The sequence below is a fragment of the Mustela erminea genome, chromosome 5 (assembly GCF_009829155.1).
Source record: "Mustela erminea isolate mMusErm1 chromosome 5, mMusErm1.Pri, whole genome shotgun sequence".
Taxonomy (NCBI): domain Eukaryota; kingdom Metazoa; phylum Chordata; class Mammalia; order Carnivora; family Mustelidae; genus Mustela; species Mustela erminea.
This window is the reverse complement of record NC_045618.1, coordinates 110,783,635-110,809,469: the sequence shown is the minus strand read 5'-3', so window position 1 is coordinate 110,809,469 and position 25,835 is coordinate 110,783,635. Positions and strand designations below refer to the sequence as shown.

Here is a 25,835-nt window from a genome sequence, read left to right as displayed (position 1 = left end):
TTATTTTTAAAAATTTAAAATTTATTTAATTTATTTTTATTTATTTATTTGTCAGATTGAGAGAGGAAGGGAAGAGCAGAGGGAGAGTGAGAAGCAGGCTCCCTGATGTGGGGCTTGATCCCAGGACCCTGAGATCATAACCTGAGTTGAAGGCAGACACTTAACCAACTGAGCCACCCACGTGCCCCCGCATGCTATTCTTGATCTCAACGTCATGAGTTCGAAGCCTTGTATTGGGCATAGGGCTTACAAAAAAAAACAAAAAAAAAGTCTACAGTTTTAAAAAAGACATACTAAAAGGATCATGATTCGAACAATAGGCATGCTCTACTCCCAGTCCTATTTTCAGGCAACTATCCTAAACTCTTAAGTGTTTACCCAAATTTAAGCCATTTAATTTTTAAAGATTTTATTTATTTGACACAGAGACACAGCCAGAAAGGGAACACAAGCAAGGGGAGTGGGAAAGGGAGAAGCAGGCCTCCCACCAAGCAGGGAGCCCAATGTGAGGCTCAATCCCATGAGGACCCTGGGCTCATGACCTGAGGCCGAAGACACCCAATAACTGAGCCACTGAGGCACCTCTACAGCCATATTTCTAAACAATGCTCTAAAGGGATATTTTATTTTTAAGATTTTAAAATTTATTTCAGAGCAAGAGAGAGTACAAGACAGAGAGAGAGCACGAGTGGGGTGAAGGGCAGAAGGAGAAGCAGTCTCTCCACTGAGCGGGGAGCCCCATAGTGGGGTTGATCCTAGGACCTGAGCGGAAGTCAAATATTTAACCAACTGAGCCACAAAGGAGCCCATTATAGGTTATTTAAAAATTGATTTTAGATACTGACTTCCCACCCTGGTGGAAGAGTTCATTCTGCCAAGGTCTTACCACTCCCGCCCCAAACTATCATGAATGCTCTTTAGATCTTCTCTGTAGGCCTAGAATACTGACATTTTACAATAACATACATCTTCTTCTTCTTCTTCTTTTTTTTAAAATCAACACCGGGCTTGAATTCCTGACCCCGAGATTAAGACCTGAGCTGAGATCAAGAGTTGGACACTTAACTGACTGAGCCACCCAGGTGCCCCTACAGTAACATACCGTAGTTGTGTGTTCTCATTGACTCTTTGGGAGACATAATAAAGACTCATGTCCTTCTGTTCTAGGACATGTTTTTGAATTATTTCTTTGATAGATGCCGGTCTTCCATTTTCTTTCTTCTCTCTTTCTGGACCTCATATTAACTGAACCTTAGAAGTTCTTCAAAATTTTTTTCTTCTGAAGACATATACCATATGATTTTATTCATATATGGCATTTAAGAAACAAAACAAATGAACAAAGGAGAAAAAAGAGACAAACCAAAAAACAGACTCTTAACTACAGAGAACAAACTGATGGTTACCAGATGGGTGGTGGGTGGAGGGATGGGTGAAATAAGTGATGGGGATTAAGGAGCACATTTGTAATGAACACCAGGTGATGTATGGAAGCAATGAATCACTATATTGTACACCTGAAACTAATATAACACGGTATGTTAACTATACTGGAATTAAAATTAAAAACTGAATAGAAATGTTTTTTCTTCTCTTCTCCTTTTCTTTGCTTTTATCCTACCTTTTAAAAAAAAAAGATTTATTTATTTATTTGAAAGAGCGTGAGAGGAGGAGTGGGGGAGGAGCAGAGGAAAAGAGGAAAGCAGACTCCCCGCTGAGCAGGGAGCATGATGCAGGGTTCGATTCCAGGATCATGACCTAAGCTGAAGGTAGATGCTTTACGAACTGAGCCTCCCAGGTGTCCCTTTATTCTACTTTCTGTGAGAATTCTTTCATTTCCAAGAGCTCTTTCTTGTTAACTAATAACATACTTTATATACATATATAATACATACCTAATATAGACCTGTATGTTGTGTATCTCTTTTACACACACACATATGTATAATGTATATCAAACTTTCTTATAGCTGATATATGTAGTTAGATATTACATATAATTACATACATAATTACATGTAACATCATGTTATTCTTTTATGGAAGCAAACTCCTTATCAGTATAATAGAAATTATTTTGGGCACCTGGGTGGCTAAGGTTGGTTGAGAGACCAACTCTTGATTTTGGCTCAGGTCATGAACTCAGGATGGTGAGATGGAGCCACGTGTTGGGCTCCATGCTCAGGAGGGGTTGGCTCTAAGGATTCTCCCTCTCACTCTGCCCCTCCTCCCTGCTCATGCTCACATCTCACTCATGCGCTCTTTCTCTAATAAATCAATCTTTGAAAAAGATTATTTTATTTTACTTTACTTTTTAAAAGATTTTGTTTTTATTTGAGATAGAGTGAGAGCGTAAGAGAGTGAGAGAGCACAAGCAGTAGGAGCATCAGAGGAAGAGGGAGAAGCAGACTCTCCACTGAGCAGGGTGCCCCATGTGGGGCCCTATCCCAGGACTCTGGGAACACGACCTGAGATGAAGGCTTTATCAACTGAGCCACCCAGGTGCCCTGAGAAAAATTATTTTAATTTTTTTAAAGATTCTATTTATTTGACAGAGAGAGAGAGATCACAAGTAGGCAAAGAGGCAGAGAGAGAGAGAAGGGGAAGCAGGCTCCTCACTCAGCAGAGAGCCCGATGTGGGGCTTGATTCCAGGACCCTGAGACAATGACCTGAGCCGAAGGCAGAGGCCTAACCCACTGAACCACCCAGATGCCCTGAGAAAAATTATTTTAAAGTTTTCCCTACATGATCCTATTTTCTCCACGCCCTATTTGGTTTTTGTTGGAGGTTTTCCTCCAATGTCTGGAATCTTTGGCTGTCTGTTCATTTATAGGGGTGAGGATCAATGGGATGGGAAACAGGAACTGGTATTCCAATGACAGACTTTAGGTGTTAGGTCTAATGCCATATTGTGGATTTGGTATCTACAAGTACTGAGTCTCTCAGGGATTCTTCGCAGTTAACTGTCTCATTTTTCATTAACACATATGATTTTTGTTCCTTAAACTGTTACTTCCTCCACCCTGCTAAATCAAGAATCACTATTCCATTCAATTTTCACCTTCTATAAATCAAGTAAAATCTCTTTTTTTCTCTCTTGTTTGCTTGGTCCTTTAGGATTAATAACTTTTTTCATCCCTTAACAGTCTTGTTTGAAGATGGAAGGAGGGGTGCATGGGTGGCTTAGATTGTTAAATGACACTGATATTTGATCTCTGCTTAGGTCTTAATCTCAGGGTCAAACCCCCGCACTTGGCTCCCCGCTGGGCAAGGAGCCTAGTTAAAGAACAAAGGAACGAATGAAGGAACCACGAAAAGGAAGGAAGGAAAAAAAATGGGAGGAAACAGAGAGAATACTTGTGTTACTCTACCTTTTAAAACCAGAAGTACACTAAAGGTTTAAGTAGGGGAGTTAAGGATTTACTCTGTCTTTTTAAAAGATAAAACACTGGTGACTTTAGAGAGAAGAGGCTGATGGAGGAAGAAAATGGAGGCAAAGTTGGTTTAAAGCTATTGAAAGTCCAAGCAAACTATAATGAAGGACTAAGGATAGTAGCAGTGAAGAAAGCAAGGGTGCATGAAAATGATGTGGTTTTTCCTTCCAGATACTATCAATGTGTGATTGGACGAAGAGGGTTGAAGTAAAAAATTATGTTAAGGCTTTTAGTGTGGCTTTAGCCTTTTTTAGACTTTTCAGACAGTGCAGTCAGTGAGAAAGGGAACACAGAAGGTGGAGAAAATCCTGCCTGGAATATTGGTGACATTTGCACTTAGAAGGTGGGAAAGGGACTGAAAAGGGACTGCAATGAAAGATAACCAAAGGACGAACTGTTTCACATGATGGGGAGTTGACATTTTCAAATTGTAGGCTTTCTCAGACAGAAAGCCCTTGGATTTGGCAATTGATTGGTGACCTGCAAGAGAAAGGTTTTTTGTGGAAGCCTAGAGAGTAAAGCTATATCACAGCTGACTGAAGGTGAGGTGAGATGGAATGGAGGCAATATAGAAAGTATTATAGACAATGGAGTAAATCAGGAGCGTCTGGCTGGCTCAGTTGGTAGGGTGTGCAACTCTTGATCTTGCGGTTGTGAGTTCAAACCCCATGTTAGGTGAAGAGATTACTTAAAAAAATAAATAAAAACAGGGACACCTCCTGGGTGGCTCAGATGGTTAAGTATCTGTCTTCAGCTCAGGTCATGATCTCCAGGTCCTGGGATCGAGCCCCATATTGGGCTCCCAGCTCAGCGGGGAGCCTGATTCTTCCTCTCTCTGTCTCCCTGCTTGTGCTCTCTCTCTCTGTTTCTCAAATGAATGAATGAAATCTATAAATAAATAATAAATAAATAAACATTAAAAAAAATGGAGGGGCGACTGGGCTCAGTGGGTTAAGCCTCTGCCTTTGGATCTCAGGATCCTGGGATCGTGCTCAGCATCAGGCTCTCTGCTCAGTGGGCAGCCTGCTTCCCCCACTCTCTCTGCCTGCCTCTCTGCCTACTTGTGATCCCTCTCTCCCTGTGTCAAATAAATAAAATCTTAAAAAAAAAAAAAAATCAAGGGCGCCTGGGTGGCATAGTGGGTTAAGCCTCTGCCTTCAGCTCGGGTCATGATCTGGGATCATGTCCCTGGGATCGAGTCCCACATTGGGCTCTCTGCTCAGCGGGGAGTCTGCTCCTCCCCCGCTTCCTGCCTGCCTACTTGTGATCTCTCTCTGTCAACTAAATAAATAAAATCTTAAAAAAAAATCAAAAAACAAAATGGAGTAAATCAATGGGTAGTCAGAGTCACAGGACTCATAGAACAAAAGAGACTTACACATTTGTAGGAAGAAGGAAAAGACAGAAATGAGGAAAAGGTTGAAAATAAAGTAAGAAGGGGTGCCTGGATGGCTCAGTGGGTTAAAGCCTCTGCGGTTGGCTCAGGTCATGATCCCAGAGTCCTGGGATCCAGCCCTGCATCAGGCTGTCTGCCTAGCAGGGAGCCTGCTTCCTCCTCTCTCTGCCTACTTCTCTGCCTACTTGTAATCTCTGTCTGTCAAATAAATAAATAAAATCTTTAAAAAAAGAAAATAAAGTGAGGATACAATTCATTCAAGAACTCAGAGGACACGTGATTAAGTGGGCAGAGATCAACCTCAGAAACAAGGGTGCTCCTGAGCTTCCCAGAATATTTTAGCAAACTCTGCTCCCCTTTAAACACACACAGAAAACAACCCCCTACACAAGGCTTTTGTCTTGCACTAGGATTTGTATCTGTCTCTATTCCACCAGTTCGATCTATAGGAAACAATAATGCATTGTAACAAATATCCTAAAGTATGAATTATTCAGTCCAGAACAACACAAAGGAGGCTTCATCAGAAGAGTGTAAGGTTGGCTTTGGCATTCCTAGTTCCTGTCCCACTGAATCTCTCCATCACTGTGTGGTAAAGGGATAACTCCCATGCTCTCTGGTCATCCAACGGACATAAAATATCCACGTATGTGTGTGTGTGTGCGTGCACACGTGCGCATACACAGACACCTCCCAAGGACACTATACTCAGAAAGGATAGAGTTAACACAACATTATTCTATCACCCTATCCTCTTAGCCTGCCCTATTTTTCTTCAAAGACCATGTCTGATTTTCAGTGGATATACATTATCATGGCTACATCAATTGCTATAATACTAAAATACTTTACTTCTGTGTTGGAAAGCAGAGAGCTGCTGCCCCAGATCCTGATGCATCTCTCAGACCTTCCCTGGATCCAGCAATGAAAGGCCTAACACCAGCCACTAAGCTGGCCCACATTCACACTTGGAGTGGATGGGAGTGGGGAGGGAAAGCTTATAAACTAACACTTTATTGGGAAGTTCAACGTCAAGGAAGTTGGAGTGAGCAGGAAAGGGAAGTAAGGCAGGAAAAGAAGAGAGAAAACACAAGGGAATACAAGGGGATGTGAAACCATACCAAATATCATAAACTGGCCATACCAGTTACATATTTGAATATTCCACCCTACATAGTACTCATAATTAGCTGAAATTACATTATATATTTTTAATATAAATTATAGATATTTGTCTGCCACTTAGAAAGTAAGCCGTATAAAGGCAGGGATTTTTTAAAATATTAAATCTTCAGTACCTAAAATATATCAGGCATATACTATGTGAGCAATGATATTTGTTCAATGAATTAATCATTTCATATTAAGAAGAAACATTTTCTAAATAAAACACATTTTATGTAAGTTCCTAGCCATAACAGATGCAGTTATTTATACTGTTTTTGCAGAGTGGTTTCCATTCCTCATTTCTTAACCTCCAGTTTCCTAATCATGCCCAGATGCCTACTTGTGCATAAGAAATGACCACAGTGGTGCCCATTTCATGTTAGCGTCATCTACCCTAAGTCTGCCATCTGTTTACTCAAAGACACAGTAAAACTTTGAAATTCTTGCTTTTCCTTATCTTAGCTGATCAAATAGGCTGGCAAGGCAAATATATGGAAAAGAAGGAGAATTGTTTTCTTCTGCCCAGAGATTTCTCCCAGGGCTGGGGCACAAAGATTAAAATTTATCCCACTTATACTTAGTATTTATGGTTTTTATTTTTTTCCTTTTTTTCTTTTCTTTACTTTTTAAAAAGATTTTATTTATTTGACAGACAGAGATCACAAGTAGGCAGAGAGGCAGGCAGAGAGACAGAGGTGGAAGGAGACTCCCTGCTGAGCAGAGAGCCCCATGTGGGGCTCGATCTCAGGACCCTAACTAAGATCATGACCTGAGCCGAGGGCAGAGGCTTAACCCACTGAGCCACCCAGGTACCCCTATTTTTCTTTTTTTTAAGTTTTTATTTAAATTCCAGTTAGGTAGCATACAGTGTAATATTAATTTCAGGTGCAGAATTTAGTGATTCAACACTTCCATGCAACACCTGGTGCTCCTCAGAAGTTCATTCTTTAATCTCCATCCTCTAATTTCCCCCTCCCTACCCACCTCTCCTCTGGTAACCAACAGTTTGTTCTCTTCGTTAAGAGTCTATTTCTTGGGTTACCTCTCTCTCTAAACCCTTCACTTGTTTGTTCTGTTAAATTCCACATACGAACGAACTCATAAGACATTTGTCTTTCTCTGACTTATTTTGCTTACCAAAATTATGATTTTTGCTTTTTGAACGAAACAGTTTTCACCAATCAAGCTGCTCTAAGTAGTAGTCAAAAAAGTTTTTTGAAAAGTAGTTTTTTTTTAAGGTGGAAAATTTATGGGAAAAATTATCACATGCTACAAGTTTCAGTGGGAAATGATTATCAGAAATAGTCACTTTAAAAAAAAGGTAGTCACTTTGTAGTAAAAACCAACAACTATCAAGTATTGATTTTCAAAATTTTCAAGGTTGAGAAAATGCTAATTAATTACATTAATATATTCATAACTGTGACCTAATCTATTTAATGTGCCTTTTCTCTTCTAACATTTCACTTCATCAGCCTGAGGGTAACCATCTGTAATCACCTAATTACAAACGTATTCAAGCTGCTGACTCTCTGTGACTGTATTTTATCTCCTTTATCATTACCACATATTTTTAAAATGAAAGAAAACAAGACTTTGTTGCAATGTGACATTGTTATTGCTTAGATATTAAGATGCTGGCAATCATGATCAGATCTATCTTTATAATGTTTGGCATAACTGAGGATATTGTATTATCTGGCAAGGAAATTCATTTAATATAATGCTTAGAAAATTAAATCCAACCTTCTACTAAATACTTTCCTAGAATAGCAGAGGAGAGAGAGTAAACAGGTAAACCCAATAAGTAAATCCAAAAAAGATGAAGACAATAAGAACCCAACTGCTATTTGACTATGAGGGGCTAAAAGTTCCAGAAATGCTACAAAAGAAAACAGAAGGCTTTATTTCTTTTATAGCTCAGACAAATAGTTATGTATTATATCGTCACATACAGCAGTTGGAGATATGTGAAAAAAAAATCCTAAGATTAAGCAAATAGTCTGATTTTCATGTAAGTTCACATGAAGTCTTTATTATTGGGCTCTACTTTGCACATAACTTTGATCTACCTCATTTAAACTTCTTTGATTCCAGTTTCTAGCTGTTGTACATTCCTCCTGTTATAATTAAAAAAATTTTTTACAAGGATCATTTTCAACAGTTAAAATGCTCAGCAAACATCCTTTTTTGTTTTCTTTCCTACAGATTCTCAAATTAAGTGGCATAAGCCACTAAAGGTCAGAACTTGAATGAACAATTCCTGAATATCTACAATGTGGCAAGCACTGTGCTGGGTGTTTTGAGGTTATGCTAATCTTCAGAAAAGCCCTGAAAGGGAGTTAATGTCACCTGATGAGTAATTTGAGGTTTGGAGAGATTAAGTATCTTGCTCAAACTCACACACCTAATCTTGAGTAACAGTCCTTATTAAAATATCTGCCTATTGAGGTTACGCTTGGAGAAAAAAAATCCGTATCATTTAGAGACAGAGAGAGATATTTACAAACGAAATGATGTGTGGGATAGGAGATGTGGCAGGAATGTGGGTGCAAGCATAGATATAACTAAGTTTAGCCATCAGTTAAAGCTGGGTGATAGGGTCATATACCTAAGGGTTTGTGATGCCACTTTTTCTAGTTTTGTGTGTGATGGAACTTTCTCAAACTGAACAGTTTTTAAAAGTAAGTAACCTGAAAAGTAAAACTGGTATCAACTGGATGCAAGGAGGAGGAAAAGAGAGGAGGATGTAACTGTGTAGCGGCATTCACCTTAGCAATTCAATATCTAACTCTTTCAGCTACTTCCATTAGAGCTAACCTTGCCAGGAGCTCTGAATCACTTCACATGCATGGGCAAATCGGCACCTTCATATCTGATTTAAGAAAAAAGTGAATTTGTTTCATAGCAATTATTAAGATCCCAAGCTGAGGGGTGCCTGGGTGGCTCAGTCGGTTGGGCTGCTGCCTTTGGCTCAAGTCATGATCCAGGGGTCCTGGGATCAAGCCCCACATCAGGCTCCCTGCTCAGTGGGAAGCCTGCTTCTTCTTCTCCCACTGCCCCTGCCTGTGTTCCCTCTCTCCCTGTGTCTCTCTGTAAAATAAAGAAAGAAAACCTTTAAAAAAAAAAAAAAAAAAAAAAAGAAGATCCCAAGCTGTTTCAGTCCTAACCATACTGGGTAAAATAAACTATAATCCTAATTCTTAATTAAATAAAAGACCCAAAGACTACTTTGTCTAATACTCTGGCCTTTTTCTCTTCTCAACTCTTAGCACCACTTAGTGTGCTATTTTACTATTTGTTCATTCTTTTTAACTTCCAAGTGGCAGGAAGAGAATATAAAGCTTAAACCAGTCAATTCACTTTAAGCAGCTCTGTCAAGAGGTTTTCTGGCAGTCGGTGCTGTTTTTGATGAACACGATTATCTGTTTCAGTACTGGCCCTTCTTCTTCTACAACTTTTGTCAATCTAAACTACAAGGAGTCATAATAAAGTCCATCTTAAAACTGAGGTAAAATACCACCACTAAAAAAGCTCTTGTCATGGGGACTGGTATAAACCAGCTGGCACTTGTCACAGGATGTCCTCATCACCACCCACTGTGGCTTCAACAGCAGTCTTGTTGGCATTTTCAAAAGCGTCAGATCTGGTAGCTTACCAGGAAGAATCCCTTACATATTAAAAAGCATGCTTGCCTAGGGATAAGTCTTACATATTATTGGGAAGCCTTCAATGGGCTCTGGGATCCAAGAGTTGGACAGAGGAATATGGAGCTTAGGAATGAAGCCAGAGGCTTCAAATGTAGGCTCTTAGGCCGAGGTCTCAAGGACGAGCCTGCCAAATGAGGCAGGGAGTTAAAGAAGCAGGCTGGAATGAAGTTAAAAGTAGGGCTGTTCCTTTTAGATGTATTTTACTGGACAGTGGAAAACAGGATTGGTATGTGCATTCTGTATGTGTGTACTAATCCACTACCACAAATATAAGACACTATATCAAACATGGTTTTCTGGAATGACTTCCAGGCCTGACCACCAGCCCCCCACACTTCTACTCTCAAACTCATGATTTGAAGTTCTTCATCTGTGTGTTGCTGTGAACACATTTAAATAAAGATTATCCAGGGCAATCTGGGTGGGCCTGATATCGTGTGAAAGGCCTTAAGAGCTGAACTGAGGTTTTGCAGAAGTTCTGCCTGTGGACTACAACTTCAGCTCATGACTGAAAGTTCCAGCTTGCCTTTCCTGACAGCCTACTCTACAGATTTCAGACCTGCCCCCAGCCAGCCCCCAAATTGTGCAAGTCAGTTCCTTGCAAAATTTTCTTTAAAAATATTTCTTAATAAAATTAATATAAAATTTTTTTACTGTTTGTTTCCCTGGTTGATCCTTGATACAGTGATTGAACATCAGTATTTCTAAGTTTTATGTACAATTTGGACTTTGTATTTTAATAGCAAATATAAGCATGTCTGTGTGTGTATAGGAGAGTGTCTCTGTAGGTCTACATGTATACTTGTTCTCTTTTTTAGTAGGCCTGACTTTGGGTTCCCAAGTCCTCCCTTGCAGTGTCCAGTTCTAGTAAGAATGCTAAGTCAGGTTGACCATATCTGACTGGGTTCCTCATTCTTCACTATCCCCCAGATGATGTCTGATTACCCTAACCTATTTTCTGTAAGAATACGGCTGACTCAATCTAGCAATAATCCCCCTTACCCTGATATTTCCTCTTAGTAATTTTCTATCCACTCACTCCCACACTCTGCTCATTGGCTATAAATTCCCACATGTATATTTGGAGTTGAGTTCAGTATCTCTCCCCTATTATAAAACCCCACCACAGTAGCTTCTCATGAGTAGTCTGTCTCACCACCTTTAATAAGTATCGTGAACATTTTTTTCTTTAACACTCCCAGACTATTTTGATCACAAATTTTTTGCCATTCACTCCAAATCAGATAGCTAGATTTCAAGAAATCTATACTGTCATATCATGTGCACAGTTTTTTAAGACACAAAAATGAAAAGAAAAATGTTGAGATTAAAAAGTAAATACAAAAAGAAGTTGTAATATTCTCTTCCTGCATCTCAAGACTCTTCTTGCATTTATCTCACTTTGAGACCATTCTGTAACCTATTTCTCAACAGACATGATACAAAAATGATTCCAGGGTTCACATCTTAAAAGCAAGTAATGGTATCTGTTTCAATTTCTATTTTTTAAATTCTGAACAAATAACTAAGCTTTTTCTCTTTAAGTGGAACACTTTGGGAGCTTCCAAAAGAGTAAGCACTTAGGACAGTTAATACAGATTAGCCAAACATGCTCACAATTCAGTCACTCAGTTGACTCTCCTAAACACTGCTAATCACAGTAGCAGTCTTGACACCTCCAGTTTTTAATGTTTATTCATTCTTGGTTATATGAATTTAACTTATATCCCAAATGTGGACACTGACTTAACTTAGGAGGCAAAAGGAAAAGTAGCATTAAAATGCTATTAAGATAGCATTTAATGCTATAAAAATAGCATTAAAATGGAAAGCATTAAAACTGATAATTCTAGGGACGTCTGGGTGGCTAAGTCAGTTAAGCATCTGCCTTCAACTCAGGTGGTGATCCCAAAGTCCTGGAAGCCAGTCCCACAACAGGTTCCTTGCTCAGCTGGGGAGACTACTTCTCCCTCTGCCTGCTGCTCCCCCTGCTTCTGTGCCCTTTCTCAGACAAATAAAATCTTTTAAAAAAACCCAAAACGCTGATAATTCTGAATTTTTGCCTCAGGGTGACTTTTGTATTCATAGATTTTACTTAATACATCATATGGAATGTGGAAAGGAGAAAGAGTGCTGATTACACTTAGTTTTGCTCTTCATTTATTGAGAATAAAAAGAAATATCTTCCATGTCTCATTTACAAACAACCTGATGTCTTCTCTCGTCACTTAGAAGACACAAAAAAGACATAAAAATTATTTTATTTTTTTAAGCAAAAATGCAATAATTCCAAGCATCAGTCATAAAAGCAGTTTTTGCTTGGCTGTAATCCTATAAAATGTACTTAATTTTAAATCCAGAATGTAGAACTATTATATATCACTAATCATGTCTTTTCTTACACAAATGGAACAGTTTGTATTATATATTAAATAGGAAAAAAATTGTCGAGAGGGAAAAGACCACTCAGTTTATAGGCTGATTGCTACTTTTGCCAAACACAAAAGTGATGATACACTACTAAATGCGCTCAGGGAAGTGAAAGCTAACGATTCAGTAAAGGTAGGGAAACCTGGCCTTAAAGAACACGATGCTTCCATAAAGGCTGGAAATGGACTTCACAATACAATCTTGAGTAATACACAATGCGTGTAACCTGAGGTTGGTCACGCTTAACATTTTAACTACAGCGCTCTTCGGTCAAGGCAGCAGCCAGTTCTGCTTCCGGTCCTATCAACACTTGATTGATGTAAGCAGCTGCTACCTCCGCCAAAACAGTGTCTGTAACGGCCCAAGTTTCGGGAACTTTTCAAGTATTTTCGAATGCGCACTAATTTGAAAATCAAAGACCGTTTTATGGTAATAGCAAAATTTTTACAATCCAAGAATCTTAGTACCGTATTTATGAACATCTGGCACAGCGCGCCTAAGCACAAGCAGTACAATGTTTGTACAGTGTTTCAGCTACTCATCTTTACAGACACACAAGACGTCTTTTCAATTTCCCTAAGTGTCCTCTGGCTTTAACGGTGCTGATCAGTGAAAAGATAAAAGCGCAACGGAACACACCAAAACCACAATAAACGTCAGCGGGTGTTAGGCAGAACTCAGCAACAACCGCATTTAAAGCTACAGGACTTGAGCGTCTGATACTACAAATCCCAGAGTTCCCAGGGACGCAGGCGGAGCTACTTTCAAATTGATAGCTATTTCAGCCAATGACAAAGCCACCCAAAAAAAAGGGGGGGGCCTAAAGAACAGGTTTCTTAACCTTCCAACTCTGAAGTCCTACTTAGAAGTTCTGAGGGTACGTGGGTGTTTCAGGGCCCTAACTCTTAAGTATTTCTTACTCGCAGTAGAAGCTTCCTGGTCACCATAACAATTCTCTACCTTAATTTGTCTCAGTGGAAATTACGTCGTCTTAAAGCAAAAAGGAACTCACACTGACCGACGACAACGGAAGGACTCAGTCGCCCGAGGAAGAGGCGGAACCCGCTTTATTCTAGCCCTTTACTGGCCACACAGCCAGGAGACTCCACCTTCGTCACAACCAATGAGTCGTTGAAACTTCCGTTACCGAACAGCAAACGGGGAAGTCCTGTGAGGCGCTTTCCGGAAACTGGGTCTACGCAGGCGCAGACGTCCTGCTTTGGTCCAATCCGGAGAGAGGCTGGGTCTTGGCACTTCGTCGCCCCTCCCCACCCGTCCCCTTTCCCTTCCCCCGCCTGTGGACTGCTGACCAATGCGCTTCATCTTCCTTTGCGCGTTTACCCTATCAGAGAGGTAGGGGGTGGAGTTCCGGTCGTCAGCGGTTCCTTCCCGGCTGAGCTCGCGTTTCTTCCCGCGCGCGTTGTGGGCTTGCAGTTGAGGTATATCTCATAGGGTCGGGTTGGGCGTGTTCGCGGGTTGGGCAGTTGTCTCCACGGTCGGCGACAGTGTGGCTTGAGACTGGAAAGCCGTCGTCGCTGATTCTCTGGCACGAGAACCTCTGAGGGAAGTGGGGAGGGGCTGTGAGGAGGGAGCCACGTGTCGGGGCTTCTGGTGCCGGGGTCGGAGCCCTCGCACCACAACCGCTCTGTCGGTGCCCTGCGGGCCTTCCGCGGGTTTGGCGTTGGGGTCGCAGTCGCCGGCGACAGAGGAGTCGCCTCTGTGACAAGTTTCTGTAGACGCGAAGTGCCCTTCGTCTAGTGTTCAAGGAACGGCACCCAGGACCTGTTTTTGTTTTTCTCCTGCAACTCTCATTTTTCTTATCTCCTGAGTTCCTAAACTTTCGAAGTCAGAAAGTCACTTTTCATTTGGGAACAGACGCCCTGTAATATGTAGTACAAACCGTGAGACCGGCTGTCTTAAAAACCCGTGACGTGTGATGCACAATCCGCATAGCAGCCTAAAGGGTAGGGGTCCTATCAACTGTTCTCATTTTCAAGTGAGGAAACAAGACTGCCCAGTACTCGGCCACACGTCGTCTTCGGCTTGTCTCTTGGGTGTGGCGTTCGGTTTCCAAAGACGTAAAATTAAAATACACTCTTGAATTGTAAAATGTTGCTCCTGTTTTCTTTCCGAACTTGACGTTATTTTATAAGTTGACACAACATACTTATAAGTGAGTTGATATTATGGATGTAAAGTCATCTAGTAGAAGACCTGGGACTGGCAACCGTTTCCTAACCTTTGGGCGCGTCGCCCTCTGAGCCGCAGCTTCCTCGACTGCAGAACTGAAATCCATACCAGACTTGACTACGTGACTGTGTCCTGTACTTTTAAGGATCGAATGGGAGAATGGATGTAATATATAAATTATTGATGATAATCCCTTTGCTTTTCAAATTTTTTCCTGTGAGGCCCGGCGAGCATTAAATAGCATAGGTAGATAATTTTATATATGTAGTTTTATATGTTCTGTGTCTAAAAAAGAGTGGTAATATGTAGCTTAGTACCACGTGTGAACTATCTCTTTTCTTTATAAAGATTCCCACCCCCCGACCCTGCCATTTAATCTGCTAGGTTTTCATCTCCCTGAATTTTCAGCCCGCATGAATCATTTAAGTAGCATTTCATTAGGAATGGAAAGGCCATTGAGAGAAGCCGGGACGCTTTGAACCAAATGTTCCATCATCTGTTGTCTGGCTTGATGAGTAGCATTGCCAGTGTGAGGTGTCAGTGGCATCACTTCCAGCACTGCCCCTAATGAGCGCTTCCTGAAAAGCATCCCCCAGTGCATCTTGATCAGCTTGCATTTATCAGCTTATTAAAGGCTATGAAAAAGTATATGACCCAACAGCCAGATGGAAGAGATGCATGCAAAGTGAGGTATGCAGAAGGCGTTCAAACTTCCATGCCCTCTGTAGGCACTGTACTCTCTGCAGTCTTCATTTGTTCCCCAGTCTGGAAGCTCCAAAATACTCTGAAGCCTCTATGGCCCCCTTATCTATTCATCGAGGGTTGAGGATGATGTTATATAATTTGTATTATATAGTGTTATATAGTTTGTATTCTTAGACTGATGTAGATAGCATAAAGCTAGCTCAGCTCAAGTAACTTCTCAGTTATGGTTCCTTCTGGAGGCTCTGAGGAGAAGAACTCATTTCCTTGCCTATTTCAGCTTCTGGTGGCTGCATATGTTCCTTGGCTTGCGGTACCTTCATCTTCCCAAGCATGTCACAGCTATCTCTGCTTCCATAATCACATTGTTTTCTGTACCTTCCCCCGCCTTTCTCTTATGTAGGCACTTATGCTTACATTTAGGTTCCACTTCGATAATCTAAAATAATCTCTCCATCTCAAAATCTTAATTACAAACCCCTTTGTCATGTAAGGAAATATTCATAGGAATTAGGATTTGGATATCTTTGGGGGCCATCTTTCAGCTTACTACAAAGGGTATAAAGAGGGTAAAGGGGATCCTATTCTTGTGCAGCTTAAATTCTAATCAAATATGCATGAAGAGTGAAATTTCTTTGAATTCTAATCTTCTACTCTAAGAATTCCTGTGACTTTTGTATTTGACTTCATAATATGCCCATGTTTGATACTCTTCTGAATTATTTACCACATCATAACATTGCTGTTTTAGGGATTTAGACTGTTTCGTGACTTAAAATAGCCAGTTTACTATAGTCATAGTTGTGTCCCCCAGTTTAAGAAGTATGACCTCAGATGATGGGGATTCATTATAAGGAAGCCATGTAGGCAACCAGATCAAGACTTTGGTTTCCATTGCTTCTAAGGCTAGAATGTGCACTAGGCTTCATGGAGAATTGGACTGACAGCCCCTCATCATATTATTCTCCAATTCCCCCAGCAAGACAGCTCTGATGACCAGGTTTTTGTCATATCTTCAGAAGAAAATAACCCAACAATTGCTCTCGTGTCTATCTGAAAGTCATAATTAGGAGACTGGATCTGATGAGTTGGGTTTTTTACCATTTGATAGGTATGTTGGAATAAGAGTATGAAAAGGAGCCCAGCTCCGAATAGGTATTCAGTATGTACGAACTATTCAGTAAAGATCTCTATGCTTTGTCAATGGAGTGGGAAGGAGAAGTACGTGTGGGACATTTATATGGGCCAGGCCTGGAAGTGACCTACATTACTTTTTCTCATGTTGCTTTCTCTAACAGAAAGTCACATCTAGCAAATGTGTAGTTGTGTGCCTCACTGCAGATCTGCTGATGAGTTGGTCTCTGCCACAATGGGCAGTACTTAGCCAGCTGCTTAAGATTTGTTCTCAGCCTTAACCTCCAGTTTCTTTGCCCTATGAACTCGCCCTGGCATCCAAATGCCAAAAGTCCTTCTTAAGGGGTTCCATACCAATGCCATCATCGGGTCCACAGGAAAAACTTCACATCCTTGGCCCTGACAAAGTCTGCATGTACAGGCCAATAACAATGCAATGCAGTCATTTTTCTTTGTTTTCTTTGAGCAGGTAGTGAGCCATAGTCTCTTAGACTTTGCCAGGCATAGAACCTGTATTCATAATCTACAGGGGACCAGATCAAGGTCTAAGTTTGAGCCACTCATCCTTGGTAAAGTGGGAACAAGGAAAAAAATGTCATATTTTTTCACAAATAACGTCCAAAGAAATTCTTTTTTCAGCTGCTTCACTTTGGTGTCTTTATTTCCTCAAAATGGATGGATGTCAAGCTAATAGATGCAAAACCAGTTTTAGGTCATCTCTGCAAGTCCAGTGTGGACAGTTTGCCGCCTGACTTAGGGATGTGAGGGTATGATATGCAGTTTATAGGCTATGAAGTACAACATATTGTTTACTAAGCATTTTCCTCCTTTTACTAAGTGTTTCCTCCAAGCCTAAGTAATTCCATTTGTTAAATGTTTGGTTCACCAGCCATCTCTGTTCTTGGTTTGGTAATAATTAAATCTACCTGAAATAAATATATTTATTTATTTGTAAGAGACAGAGGGAGAGAGAGCAAGCGAGCACAGGCAGACAAAGAGGCAGGCAGAGGCAGAGGGAGAAGCAGGCTCCCTGCTGAGCAAGGAGCCCGATGTGGGACTCGATCCCAGGACCCTGGGATCATGACCTGAGCCGAAGGCAGCTGCTTAACCAACTGAGCCACCCAGGCGTCCCTACCTGAAATAAATATAGAGGAATGTACTTTAAAAAACTATCTGGGGGCGCCTGGGTGGCTTAGTCAGTTAAGCGTCTACCTTCGGCTCAGGTCATGATCCCAAGGTCCTGGTAGCAAGTCCTGCATTGGGTTCCCTGCTCAGGAGTCTGCTTCTCCTTCTTCCTCTACTACCCTCCCCCCCAATCTGGTATGCCCTCGCTCGCTCTCCCCCTCTCTCTCTATCAAATAAATAAATCTTTAAAAAAAAAACAAAACTATCTGAGGAGACCTGGGTGGCTCAGTCAGTTAAGTATGCAACTCTTAATCTCAGCGTTGTGAGTTCAAGCCCTGCATCGGGCTCCACACTGGGTGTAGAGCCTACTTTAAAAAGTAAAAACAAAAACAACCAAAAAAAACTCTCTGAAATTGATCATTTCTGAGAAACTAGCATTTCTCAGTAACAAATCCCTTAGGTTTTCCAATCATCAAGCAGAATCATTTGATCTTATAAGTTGCCTTACTCGGTTTAGAATAAACTTAAGTGATTGAGATAAAATAGTAGTTAGAAGGAACTTTTTTTTTTTTAAGATTATATTCATTTATTTGAGAGAGAGTGAGAACACATGCAGGGGCAAGGGCAGAGGGAGAAGTAGATTCCTCACTGAGCAGAGAGCCTGACGAAGGGCTCTGTCCCAGGACCCTGAGAAGACTCTAGCTGAAGGCAGACGCTCAACTGCTGAGCCACCCAGGTACCCCATGATTTTTGTTTTTAATTCTCAAAAAAATATAGTACTATTGTAGGGTTACATTATTTCATGTTTAAGGGTTTAAAATTGGATTTACTTAGTTTTTTTAATTAAATTTTTTTTAAGATTTATTTATTTATTTATTTGATAGACAGAGGACACAAGTAGGCAGAGAGGCAGACAGAGAGGAGGAAGCAGGCTCCCTGCTGGACCCCAGGATCATGACTTGAGCCGACGGCAGAGGCTTTAACCCACTGAACCACTCAGGTGCCCCCTTAATTAAGATTTTAATTTTAATTCCAGTATAGTTAATATAGAGTGTTACAGTAGTTTCAAGTATACAATTTAGTGATACAACAACACTACTACCCATTACTCAGTGCTCATGATGATAAATGTATGGATTCACTTAGCTTTAAAAAAAAATTTTTTTTTAAGATTTTATTTATTTCACAGACCGAGATCACAAGTAGGCAGAGAGGCAGGCGGGATGGGGAGGGTGAGGCGGGCTCCCGGCCGAGCAGAGAGCCCGATGCGGGGCTCGATCCCAGGACCCTGGGATCACGACCAGAGCTGAAGGCAGAGGCTTTAACCCACTGAGCCACCCAGGCACCCCTCACTTAGCTTTAATACAGATTTTTTTTTTCTTGGATTGCAAGTTCATTTTGGCTGAGTTAACTGTTCATTTCAGGAGATAAATTATACATCATACAACAAGTTTTTTTTATTCATTTGTTTTTAGATTTTATTTATTTATTTGACCAAGAGAGACACAGTGAGAGAGGGAACACAAGCGGGGGGAGTGGAAGAGGGAGAAGCAGGCTTCCTGATGAACCGGGAGCCCGATGCAGCGCTCGATCCCAGGACTCAGATCATGACCTGAGCCCAGGCAGACGCTTAACCGATTGAGCCACCCAGGCACCCCGTACAACAAGGTTTTTAATAAAACACTTTTAACATTTTAATGAGCATAACCTTCATTATGTGTTCACTATTTTTCAAATTTTCTTGGCTAAGCATTAATTGTTATGAAACAACTTGAAAAGTATAAAGCATAAAATTGTTGGCAGCACCATGTGATACGCACTTGGAATCAGAAGATCTTTCTATCTAGACCATATAAAATGTTAAACTTTTCTGAGCTTTAGTTTACTTATTAGTGAAATAACACTATTGCTTGTCCTCCTTACCTCTCACAGTGTGAGAATCGATGAAATGACAATACAGTAGTCCTTTGCAAAATGTGATTTTTTTAAGCAGGTCATATTAAGTATATGTTTTACCTTTTTTAAGAAAAGATACTATTGATTTATTTGAGAGAGCTCATGAGAAAGGGGGAGGGGCCGGGGAGAAGGAAAAGCAGACTCTCTGCTTAGAGGAGAGCCTGACTCTGGGCTCAAAAGTGGGCCCTGATGCCAGGACCCTGGGATCATGACCTCAACCAAAGCCAGACGATTAAGCAGCTAAGCCACCCAGGTGCCCCTATATGTTGTATTTTTTAAAGGGTTCATATTTGGCATTAATTCTGTTATGAATTCTACCAGTTCTGGTGATTTTTTTTTTTTTTTTAAGCTCTAGCATCTAGCATCTAGCATCTAGCGGCTGGACCAAACAATAATAAAAAACCTGTCTTACAAATCTTTTAATGTTAATATTAGTCTCCAAACGTCATTGCTTTACTAACCATAGAGTTTCATAGGAAAATTAAAAGAAACTTTTTCCAAAGACTAATAAGCTTAGTGTACCATTATAATTAAAACCTTTCCTGATAATATAGATTACTTTGTTTATCATGTCAGTTAAAATATTTCTTTTACATGTTCCTTAGTGTCGATACGTATACTGAGATAAGTGATAGCTCTGTTCTCTTTGTGGGCATTCATTGTGATCATTACTTCTTATTGGCTTTTAAAAAATAATTTCATGGGATGCCTGGGTGACTCAGATGGTTAAGTGTCTGCCTTCAGTTCAGGTCATGATCCCAGCGTCCTTGGATGGAGTCCCATAATGGGCTCCTTGCTCATCAGGGAGCCTGCTTCTCCCTCTGCCTGCCATCCCCTCTGCTTGTGTGCTTGCTCTCTCTCTCTCTGACAAGTAAATAAATAAAATATTAACCCCCACCAAAAAGGAATTTCACCATTCTGTAAATTGTAGCAGAGCTAGAGGTTAAGAGCACAGATTTTTAAACCAAATTGCCTGAATCGAATACTGGCTGCAATTACTAGCTCTGTGATCTTGGGCTGTTTACATGTAACCATTCTGTGCTTCAGTTGTCCCATCTATGAAACGGGATAATTACAAGGACTTCATAGCTGTTATAAGAGTTAAATGAGTAAATATTTGTGAAGTGCTTGAAACAGTGCCTGACAAATACTATTAAAAAATTCCTTGTTTATAGCAGCAATGTCCACAATAGCCAAACTATGGAAAGAACCTAGATGTCCATCAACAGATGTATGGATAAAGATGTGGTCTATATATATATATAATGGAATACATATGCAGCCATCAAAGAAATGAAATCTTGCCATTTGCAATGATGTGGATGGAACTAGAGGATATTATGCTGAGCAAAATAAGTCAATCAGAGAAAGACAATTATCATATGATCTCCCTGATATGAGGAATTTGAGAGGCACAGTGGGGGATTTGGGAGGTAGGGAGGAAAAAAAATGAAACAAGATGGGCTCAGGAGGGAGACAAACCATAAGAGACTCTTAATCTCACAAACAAACAGGGTTGGGGATGTGGGGGAGGGAGAGGCTGATTGGGTTATGGACCTTGGGGAGGGTGTGTGCTATGGTGAGGGCTGTGAAGTGTGTAATACTGACGATTCACAAACCTGAACCCCTGGGGCAAATAATACGTTATATATTAATAAAAATAATAATAAAACAATTTTAAAAATAAATAAATTCCTTTCTTTATTGAGGCACTGAGGCACTGCATGCTGCAGTTGGTTAAGCTTCAGACTCAGGATCTGGAGATTGAGCCCTGCCTCTGAGCTCTGTGCTCAACTGCAGAATCTGCTTGAGATTCCCTCTGCCTCTGTGCCTCCTGCTCATGCTTGTACGTGCTCTCTCTCACTCTAAGTAAATCTTAAAAATAAATTTCTTTCTCTGATTTTATTCAATATTATTCATCAAGTATAAATATGAATATGGAATAAGAAGAGAAAAACCTCTAGGTTATGGTTTATATTTTTAAATTTACCATATCTTACAGCTGATACTATTTTAAATCTTTTTTTAACCTTGTAAATACTTGGAATTTGCATGTCCAGGCAACTAAAAATTATGCTGGACTTCACATCATATGGTATTGGTTTTGATATTAAATCTTTGCTGGTATTAAGACTTTCCACATGTATGTGCTTTAAATTTTTAACCATGTTGCTTGGTTGTATGAGTGTTACTGATTCATCTCATTTAATACAGATGAGAATTATAACAACTTTACATTTGAATGACCATTTAAAAATGTTTTGTAAAATACATCTTTTCTATCATTTGAGAGTCAGTGTAAGAAAGCATTTAAGAGTGTGGGCTCCAGGGGCACCTGGGTGATTCAGTCAGTTAAGTGTCTGCCTTAGGCTCTGGTCATGATCCCAGAGTCCTGGGATCAAGCCCCACACTGGGCTCCCTGCTCAGCGGAGAGCCTGCATCTCCCTCTCCCACTTCCCCCTGCTGATGTTCCCTCTTTCTTTGTCAAATAAATAAATAAAATCTTTTAAATAAATAAGTAAATAAAATCAGATTTCTTGGGGCGCCTGGGTGGCTCAGTGGGTTAAGCCGCTGCCTTCGGCTCAGGTCATGATCTCAGGGTCCTGGGATCGAGTCCCGCATCGGGCTCTCTGCTCGGCAGGGAGCCTGCTTCCCTCTCTCTCTCTGCCTGCCTCTCCATCTACTTGTGATTTCTCTCTGTCAAATAAATAAAATCTTTAAAAAAAAAAAAAATCAGATTTCTTTTCCTGTCCCTGTTATGCACTGTGAGCCAAAGGATCTTTGGCAAATCACCTGCGTTTTGTAAGCTTCACCTTCTAGAACCAGATAAGTAAGGTACTCTGTAGGGTCATCCAGAGGTCTAAATGAGATACAATGCATATAAAGCATTTAGAACAGTACCTTGCATACAGCAAGAGTTCAGTCTATCTTAGTTACTATTAATATCATTGATGGATACAAAAGAGCCAGTAATGGGGTACCTGGGTGGCTGTTTTTGGCTCATGATTCCAGGGTCCTGGGATCAAGTCCCACATCGGGCTCCCTGCTGTGGAGAGCCTGCTTCTCCCTCTCCCTCTGCCTGCTGCTCTGCCTACTTATACTCTCGCTCTGTCAAATAAATAAATAAAAATCTTAAAAAAAAAAAAAAAAGAGCCAGTAAGTAGAACAAATGGAAACATGAGAAAACCAAGATTCAGATCAGATTCAATGATTAACAGAAGGTCATGTGAAAAAAGTACGCCTGCTTCTAGTGCAGATCTTTTCCCATAACCCCTCTTTAGCTTATTCATACTGACCGAGTCCACCCCAAAGACATGTTCCTTTATTTCCCATTGTGTTTCCAATTCTTGGCTGCTTGTCCGAGTATTTTCATCTTGGTTTTCTTTTTTAAAGACTTTATTTGACCGAGAGAACGTGGGAGAGAGACACACACACATACACAGAGCAAGCACAGGGGGGAACGGCAGACAGGGGAGAAGCAGGCTCCCTGCTGAGCAAGGAGCCCGACATGGGGCTGGATCCCAGGACCCCGGGATCATACCTGAGCTAAAATCAGAAACTTAACCAGCTGAGCCACCCAGACATCCCTCATCTTGGTTTTCATCCTATCAGAGCATTTCTCTTCATAAATTCTGCAACCCTGTATTACTTGGGCTTTTAAGTTGTTAGCATGCATGACAGGCATCTATTTTTTAAGAAAGGAAGAAAGAATAGATACTGAAGCTAAGTTTTTCATAAAGGTTAGTTTTTTTTTTAACTTGTGATCCCATTAGCCTATTATTAATTTGTATTTTACATGGCGCTGAATTATTTTTATAAAGCTACTTTATCTCCTCCAAATTGTCCCCTCTTTTTCCCCCCTGAAATTGTAAAATCAAATTGAACTTTTTCTTAGGAATTGAGTATGGAATTCGAGAATCACACGAATCCTCTGAGCCATTCTAAAAATAGGAAGAATACAATTTATGAATCATTGGGTTATTTTTGAAACTCTTGAATGATTAAAATGTGTATATATCCTTTTTTGGCATCAAAACTTTATTTATATCATATAAAGCACATAGTTTTTGCTCCATTACTCTGGAAATTTGAGGTAACTTGATCCTATAATGTATTTTGTGAAGGAATAGCATTTTGAACAAATTGTTTAATTCTGGAATTTGGGTATGTAGTACTGTCTATTAAATCATATTCACACCAGTAGGTGTTCATTGAATGCTGTCTGCCTATAAGGTACTGTGGTAAGATGGTAAGAAAGTGATGCTCCCAAATCCTAACCCTTTCTTAGCTTCCTCAGTTCTGCCTTCATGGTATTTTATATGACTATAGAGTTTAAAATGAATTGACCTAAAAGCTGTGTTTATGGATGTCATGGATGTCAATATTGATACTGCTTGATTTCTTATTTCTTTGCTTTTCCAGAAAAGGGATGGCTGTGTCTATGGCTTTGGGTGTGTGTGTGTGTGTGTGTGTGTGTCCTGTCCTTGTCATTGTTTTACATTTTGTGTAGTTCCTTATCTTTGCCTCTTTGTTTTCCTCTTTGGAGTGTGTTTTGTGTGTGTTTGTGTTTTTATACTCCTCTCTGGGAAGGAGGATTTTGTGAGGTAGAGGTAGCCTCAGGCTGGTAGAGGATTGATATTAAGAGAATTGGAAAACATGGCTCTTGTCTTTTAAGAAATGTATACTCAATAGTAGAGAGAAACAAATATAAATATGTAAATATGTGAAATATAACTCAAGAAAAATAACGCTTCAATATATTTACTATATGATTACTGCTATATAAATAACAATATATTTTGGCATTCAGACTAAGTAAAAACTTGCTTTAGGCCAGGTTAAGAATAATTTTATAGTACTGGTAGAGTTTGATCTCGATCTTGAAGCATGGGTAGGATCTAGATAACTCAAGAAGACAATATAGGATTCTTGGAAAGATTAGCAATCTTTTTTACAGTTTTATTGTGGGGAAAATACTTCACCCATTAAAATATTGCTGTGTCTGGGGTTGCTATAAAATATATTGTGTAATTCACATGTTTGAACACTGCAGCCCATGCACAAACAAGAGAACGTGTATGATGCTTTATAAAAAATTAAGTAGTTGGGGCGCCTGGGTGGTTCAGTGGGTTAAGCCTCTGCCTTCAGCTCAGGTCATGATCCCGGGGTCCTGGGATCAAGCCCCGCATTGGGCTCTCTGCTCAGCGGGGAGCCTGCTTCCCTTCCTCTCTCTCTGCCTGCCTCTGCCTACTTGTGATCTCTCTCTGTCAAATAAATAAATAAAAATCTTTAAAAAAGGGACACCTGGGTGGCTCAGTTGGTTGGGCAGCTGCCTTGAAATTCAATCAACCTCTCTGAAAAACAGGTGGGCAGTTTTCATAAATTTAAACATATGTATAGGAATGTTCATAGTAACATTATTCATAATAGTAAAAACATATAAACAACCCAAATGTTCATCAATAGATGAGTGGATAGGCAATATATGGTATATCCATGCAATGGAACACTATTCTGCCATGAAAAAGAATGAAGTACTGTTAAATGCTACAACATGGATAAACCTTGAAACTATTACACTAAGAGAAAGAAGCCACACACAAAAGAGCACATATTGTATGATTCCATTCATATGAAATGTCTAGAAGAGGCAAACCTATTATAGATCAAAAAGATTAACAACTGCCAATGGCTGGGGGAAGGAGGAAATTGGAAGTGACTGCTAATTAGAAAAACTGTGTAAGTCAGTGGACCAAGAGTGACATTTTTAAAGCATTCAAAGGAAAGGAAAACTTGTCAATACAAAGCTTTGTACCCACAAAAAATACCTTTCAGAAAAGAGGGTAAAAGAAAAACAGACAAAAGCTGAGAAGAATCACCGCCAGCAGAACATAGAATAAGAAATGTTAAGAAAGTTATTCACCCACAGTAGTACTGGAAATCTAGACTGACATGAAAAAATAAAGAAAACTAAAAATGGTAAACATGAGGGTAAATTTGGTCATGATCCCAGCATCCTGGGATGGAGTCCCGCATCAGGCTCCTTGCTCGGCGGGGAGCCTGCTTCTCTCTCTGTCTCTGCCTGCCACTCTGTCTGCCTGTGCTCACTCTCGCTCGCTCTCTCTGACAAATAAATAAATAAAATCTTTAAAAAAAATTTTTTTTTAAATTAAGTAGTTTTATGTCCTTAAATGTTTGTGAAATCACTTATCTGCTTTTATTTTCCTCTTCATGTCACACTGAATGTCAGTACTTTTTACAACATGAAATTGATTTCTAAGATCAAAACTTTTTATATGAAGTAAGAATTTGTCCTATTCTTCCCATCTTTTTCCAGGAATTAGGTGTTAAATCAAGTATTTCCTGCCCTGTTCTGTGTCAGGGCCGTACAGGAAACCATTGCAGTTGGCAGATGAGAGGTAATGGACTGCTGGAGGAGGATAATGGTGGGGCGGACAGTGATGAGATAAATGTGTGGGATGATTTTCAGGGTAGGGTTTATTGGCTAGTTGCATCTTGTCCTTTGACTTTCTTTAATCAAAGATGATTCTGAGATGTTGAGCCCAGGTGACTAAGAAGATTATGTAGAT

General features: G+C 40.2%; 1 protein-coding gene and 1 long non-coding RNA gene across 7 annotated transcripts in view; one reads left to right on the top strand and one right to left on the bottom strand.

Annotated features, from left to right (window-relative positions):
- LOC116591504 overlaps positions 1–13,311 on the bottom strand; it is a 69,063-nt gene extending 55,752 nt beyond the window's left edge. Inside the window, exon 1 of the long non-coding RNA XR_004286034.1 lies at positions 13,151–13,311. This is a non-coding gene — a long non-coding RNA (uncharacterized LOC116591504). The remainder of the gene's footprint in view (positions 1–13,150) is intronic.
- A 160-nt stretch (positions 13,312–13,471) lies between these two features.
- WDR89 (WD repeat domain 89) overlaps positions 13,472–25,835 on the top strand; it is a 42,971-nt gene continuing 30,607 nt past the window's right edge. For 2 of the 6 annotated variants that reach the window (XM_032344437.1, XM_032344436.1), the window contains exon 1: positions 13,472–13,577. The gene's annotated coding sequence lies outside the window, so the exon portion shown is untranslated. Of the gene's footprint in view, positions 13,578–18,938; positions 18,958–25,582; positions 25,665–25,835 lie in introns of those variants that run through there. The other 4 variants (XM_032344439.1, XM_032344441.1, XM_032344438.1 and 1 more) reach the window with 4 other exon arrangements.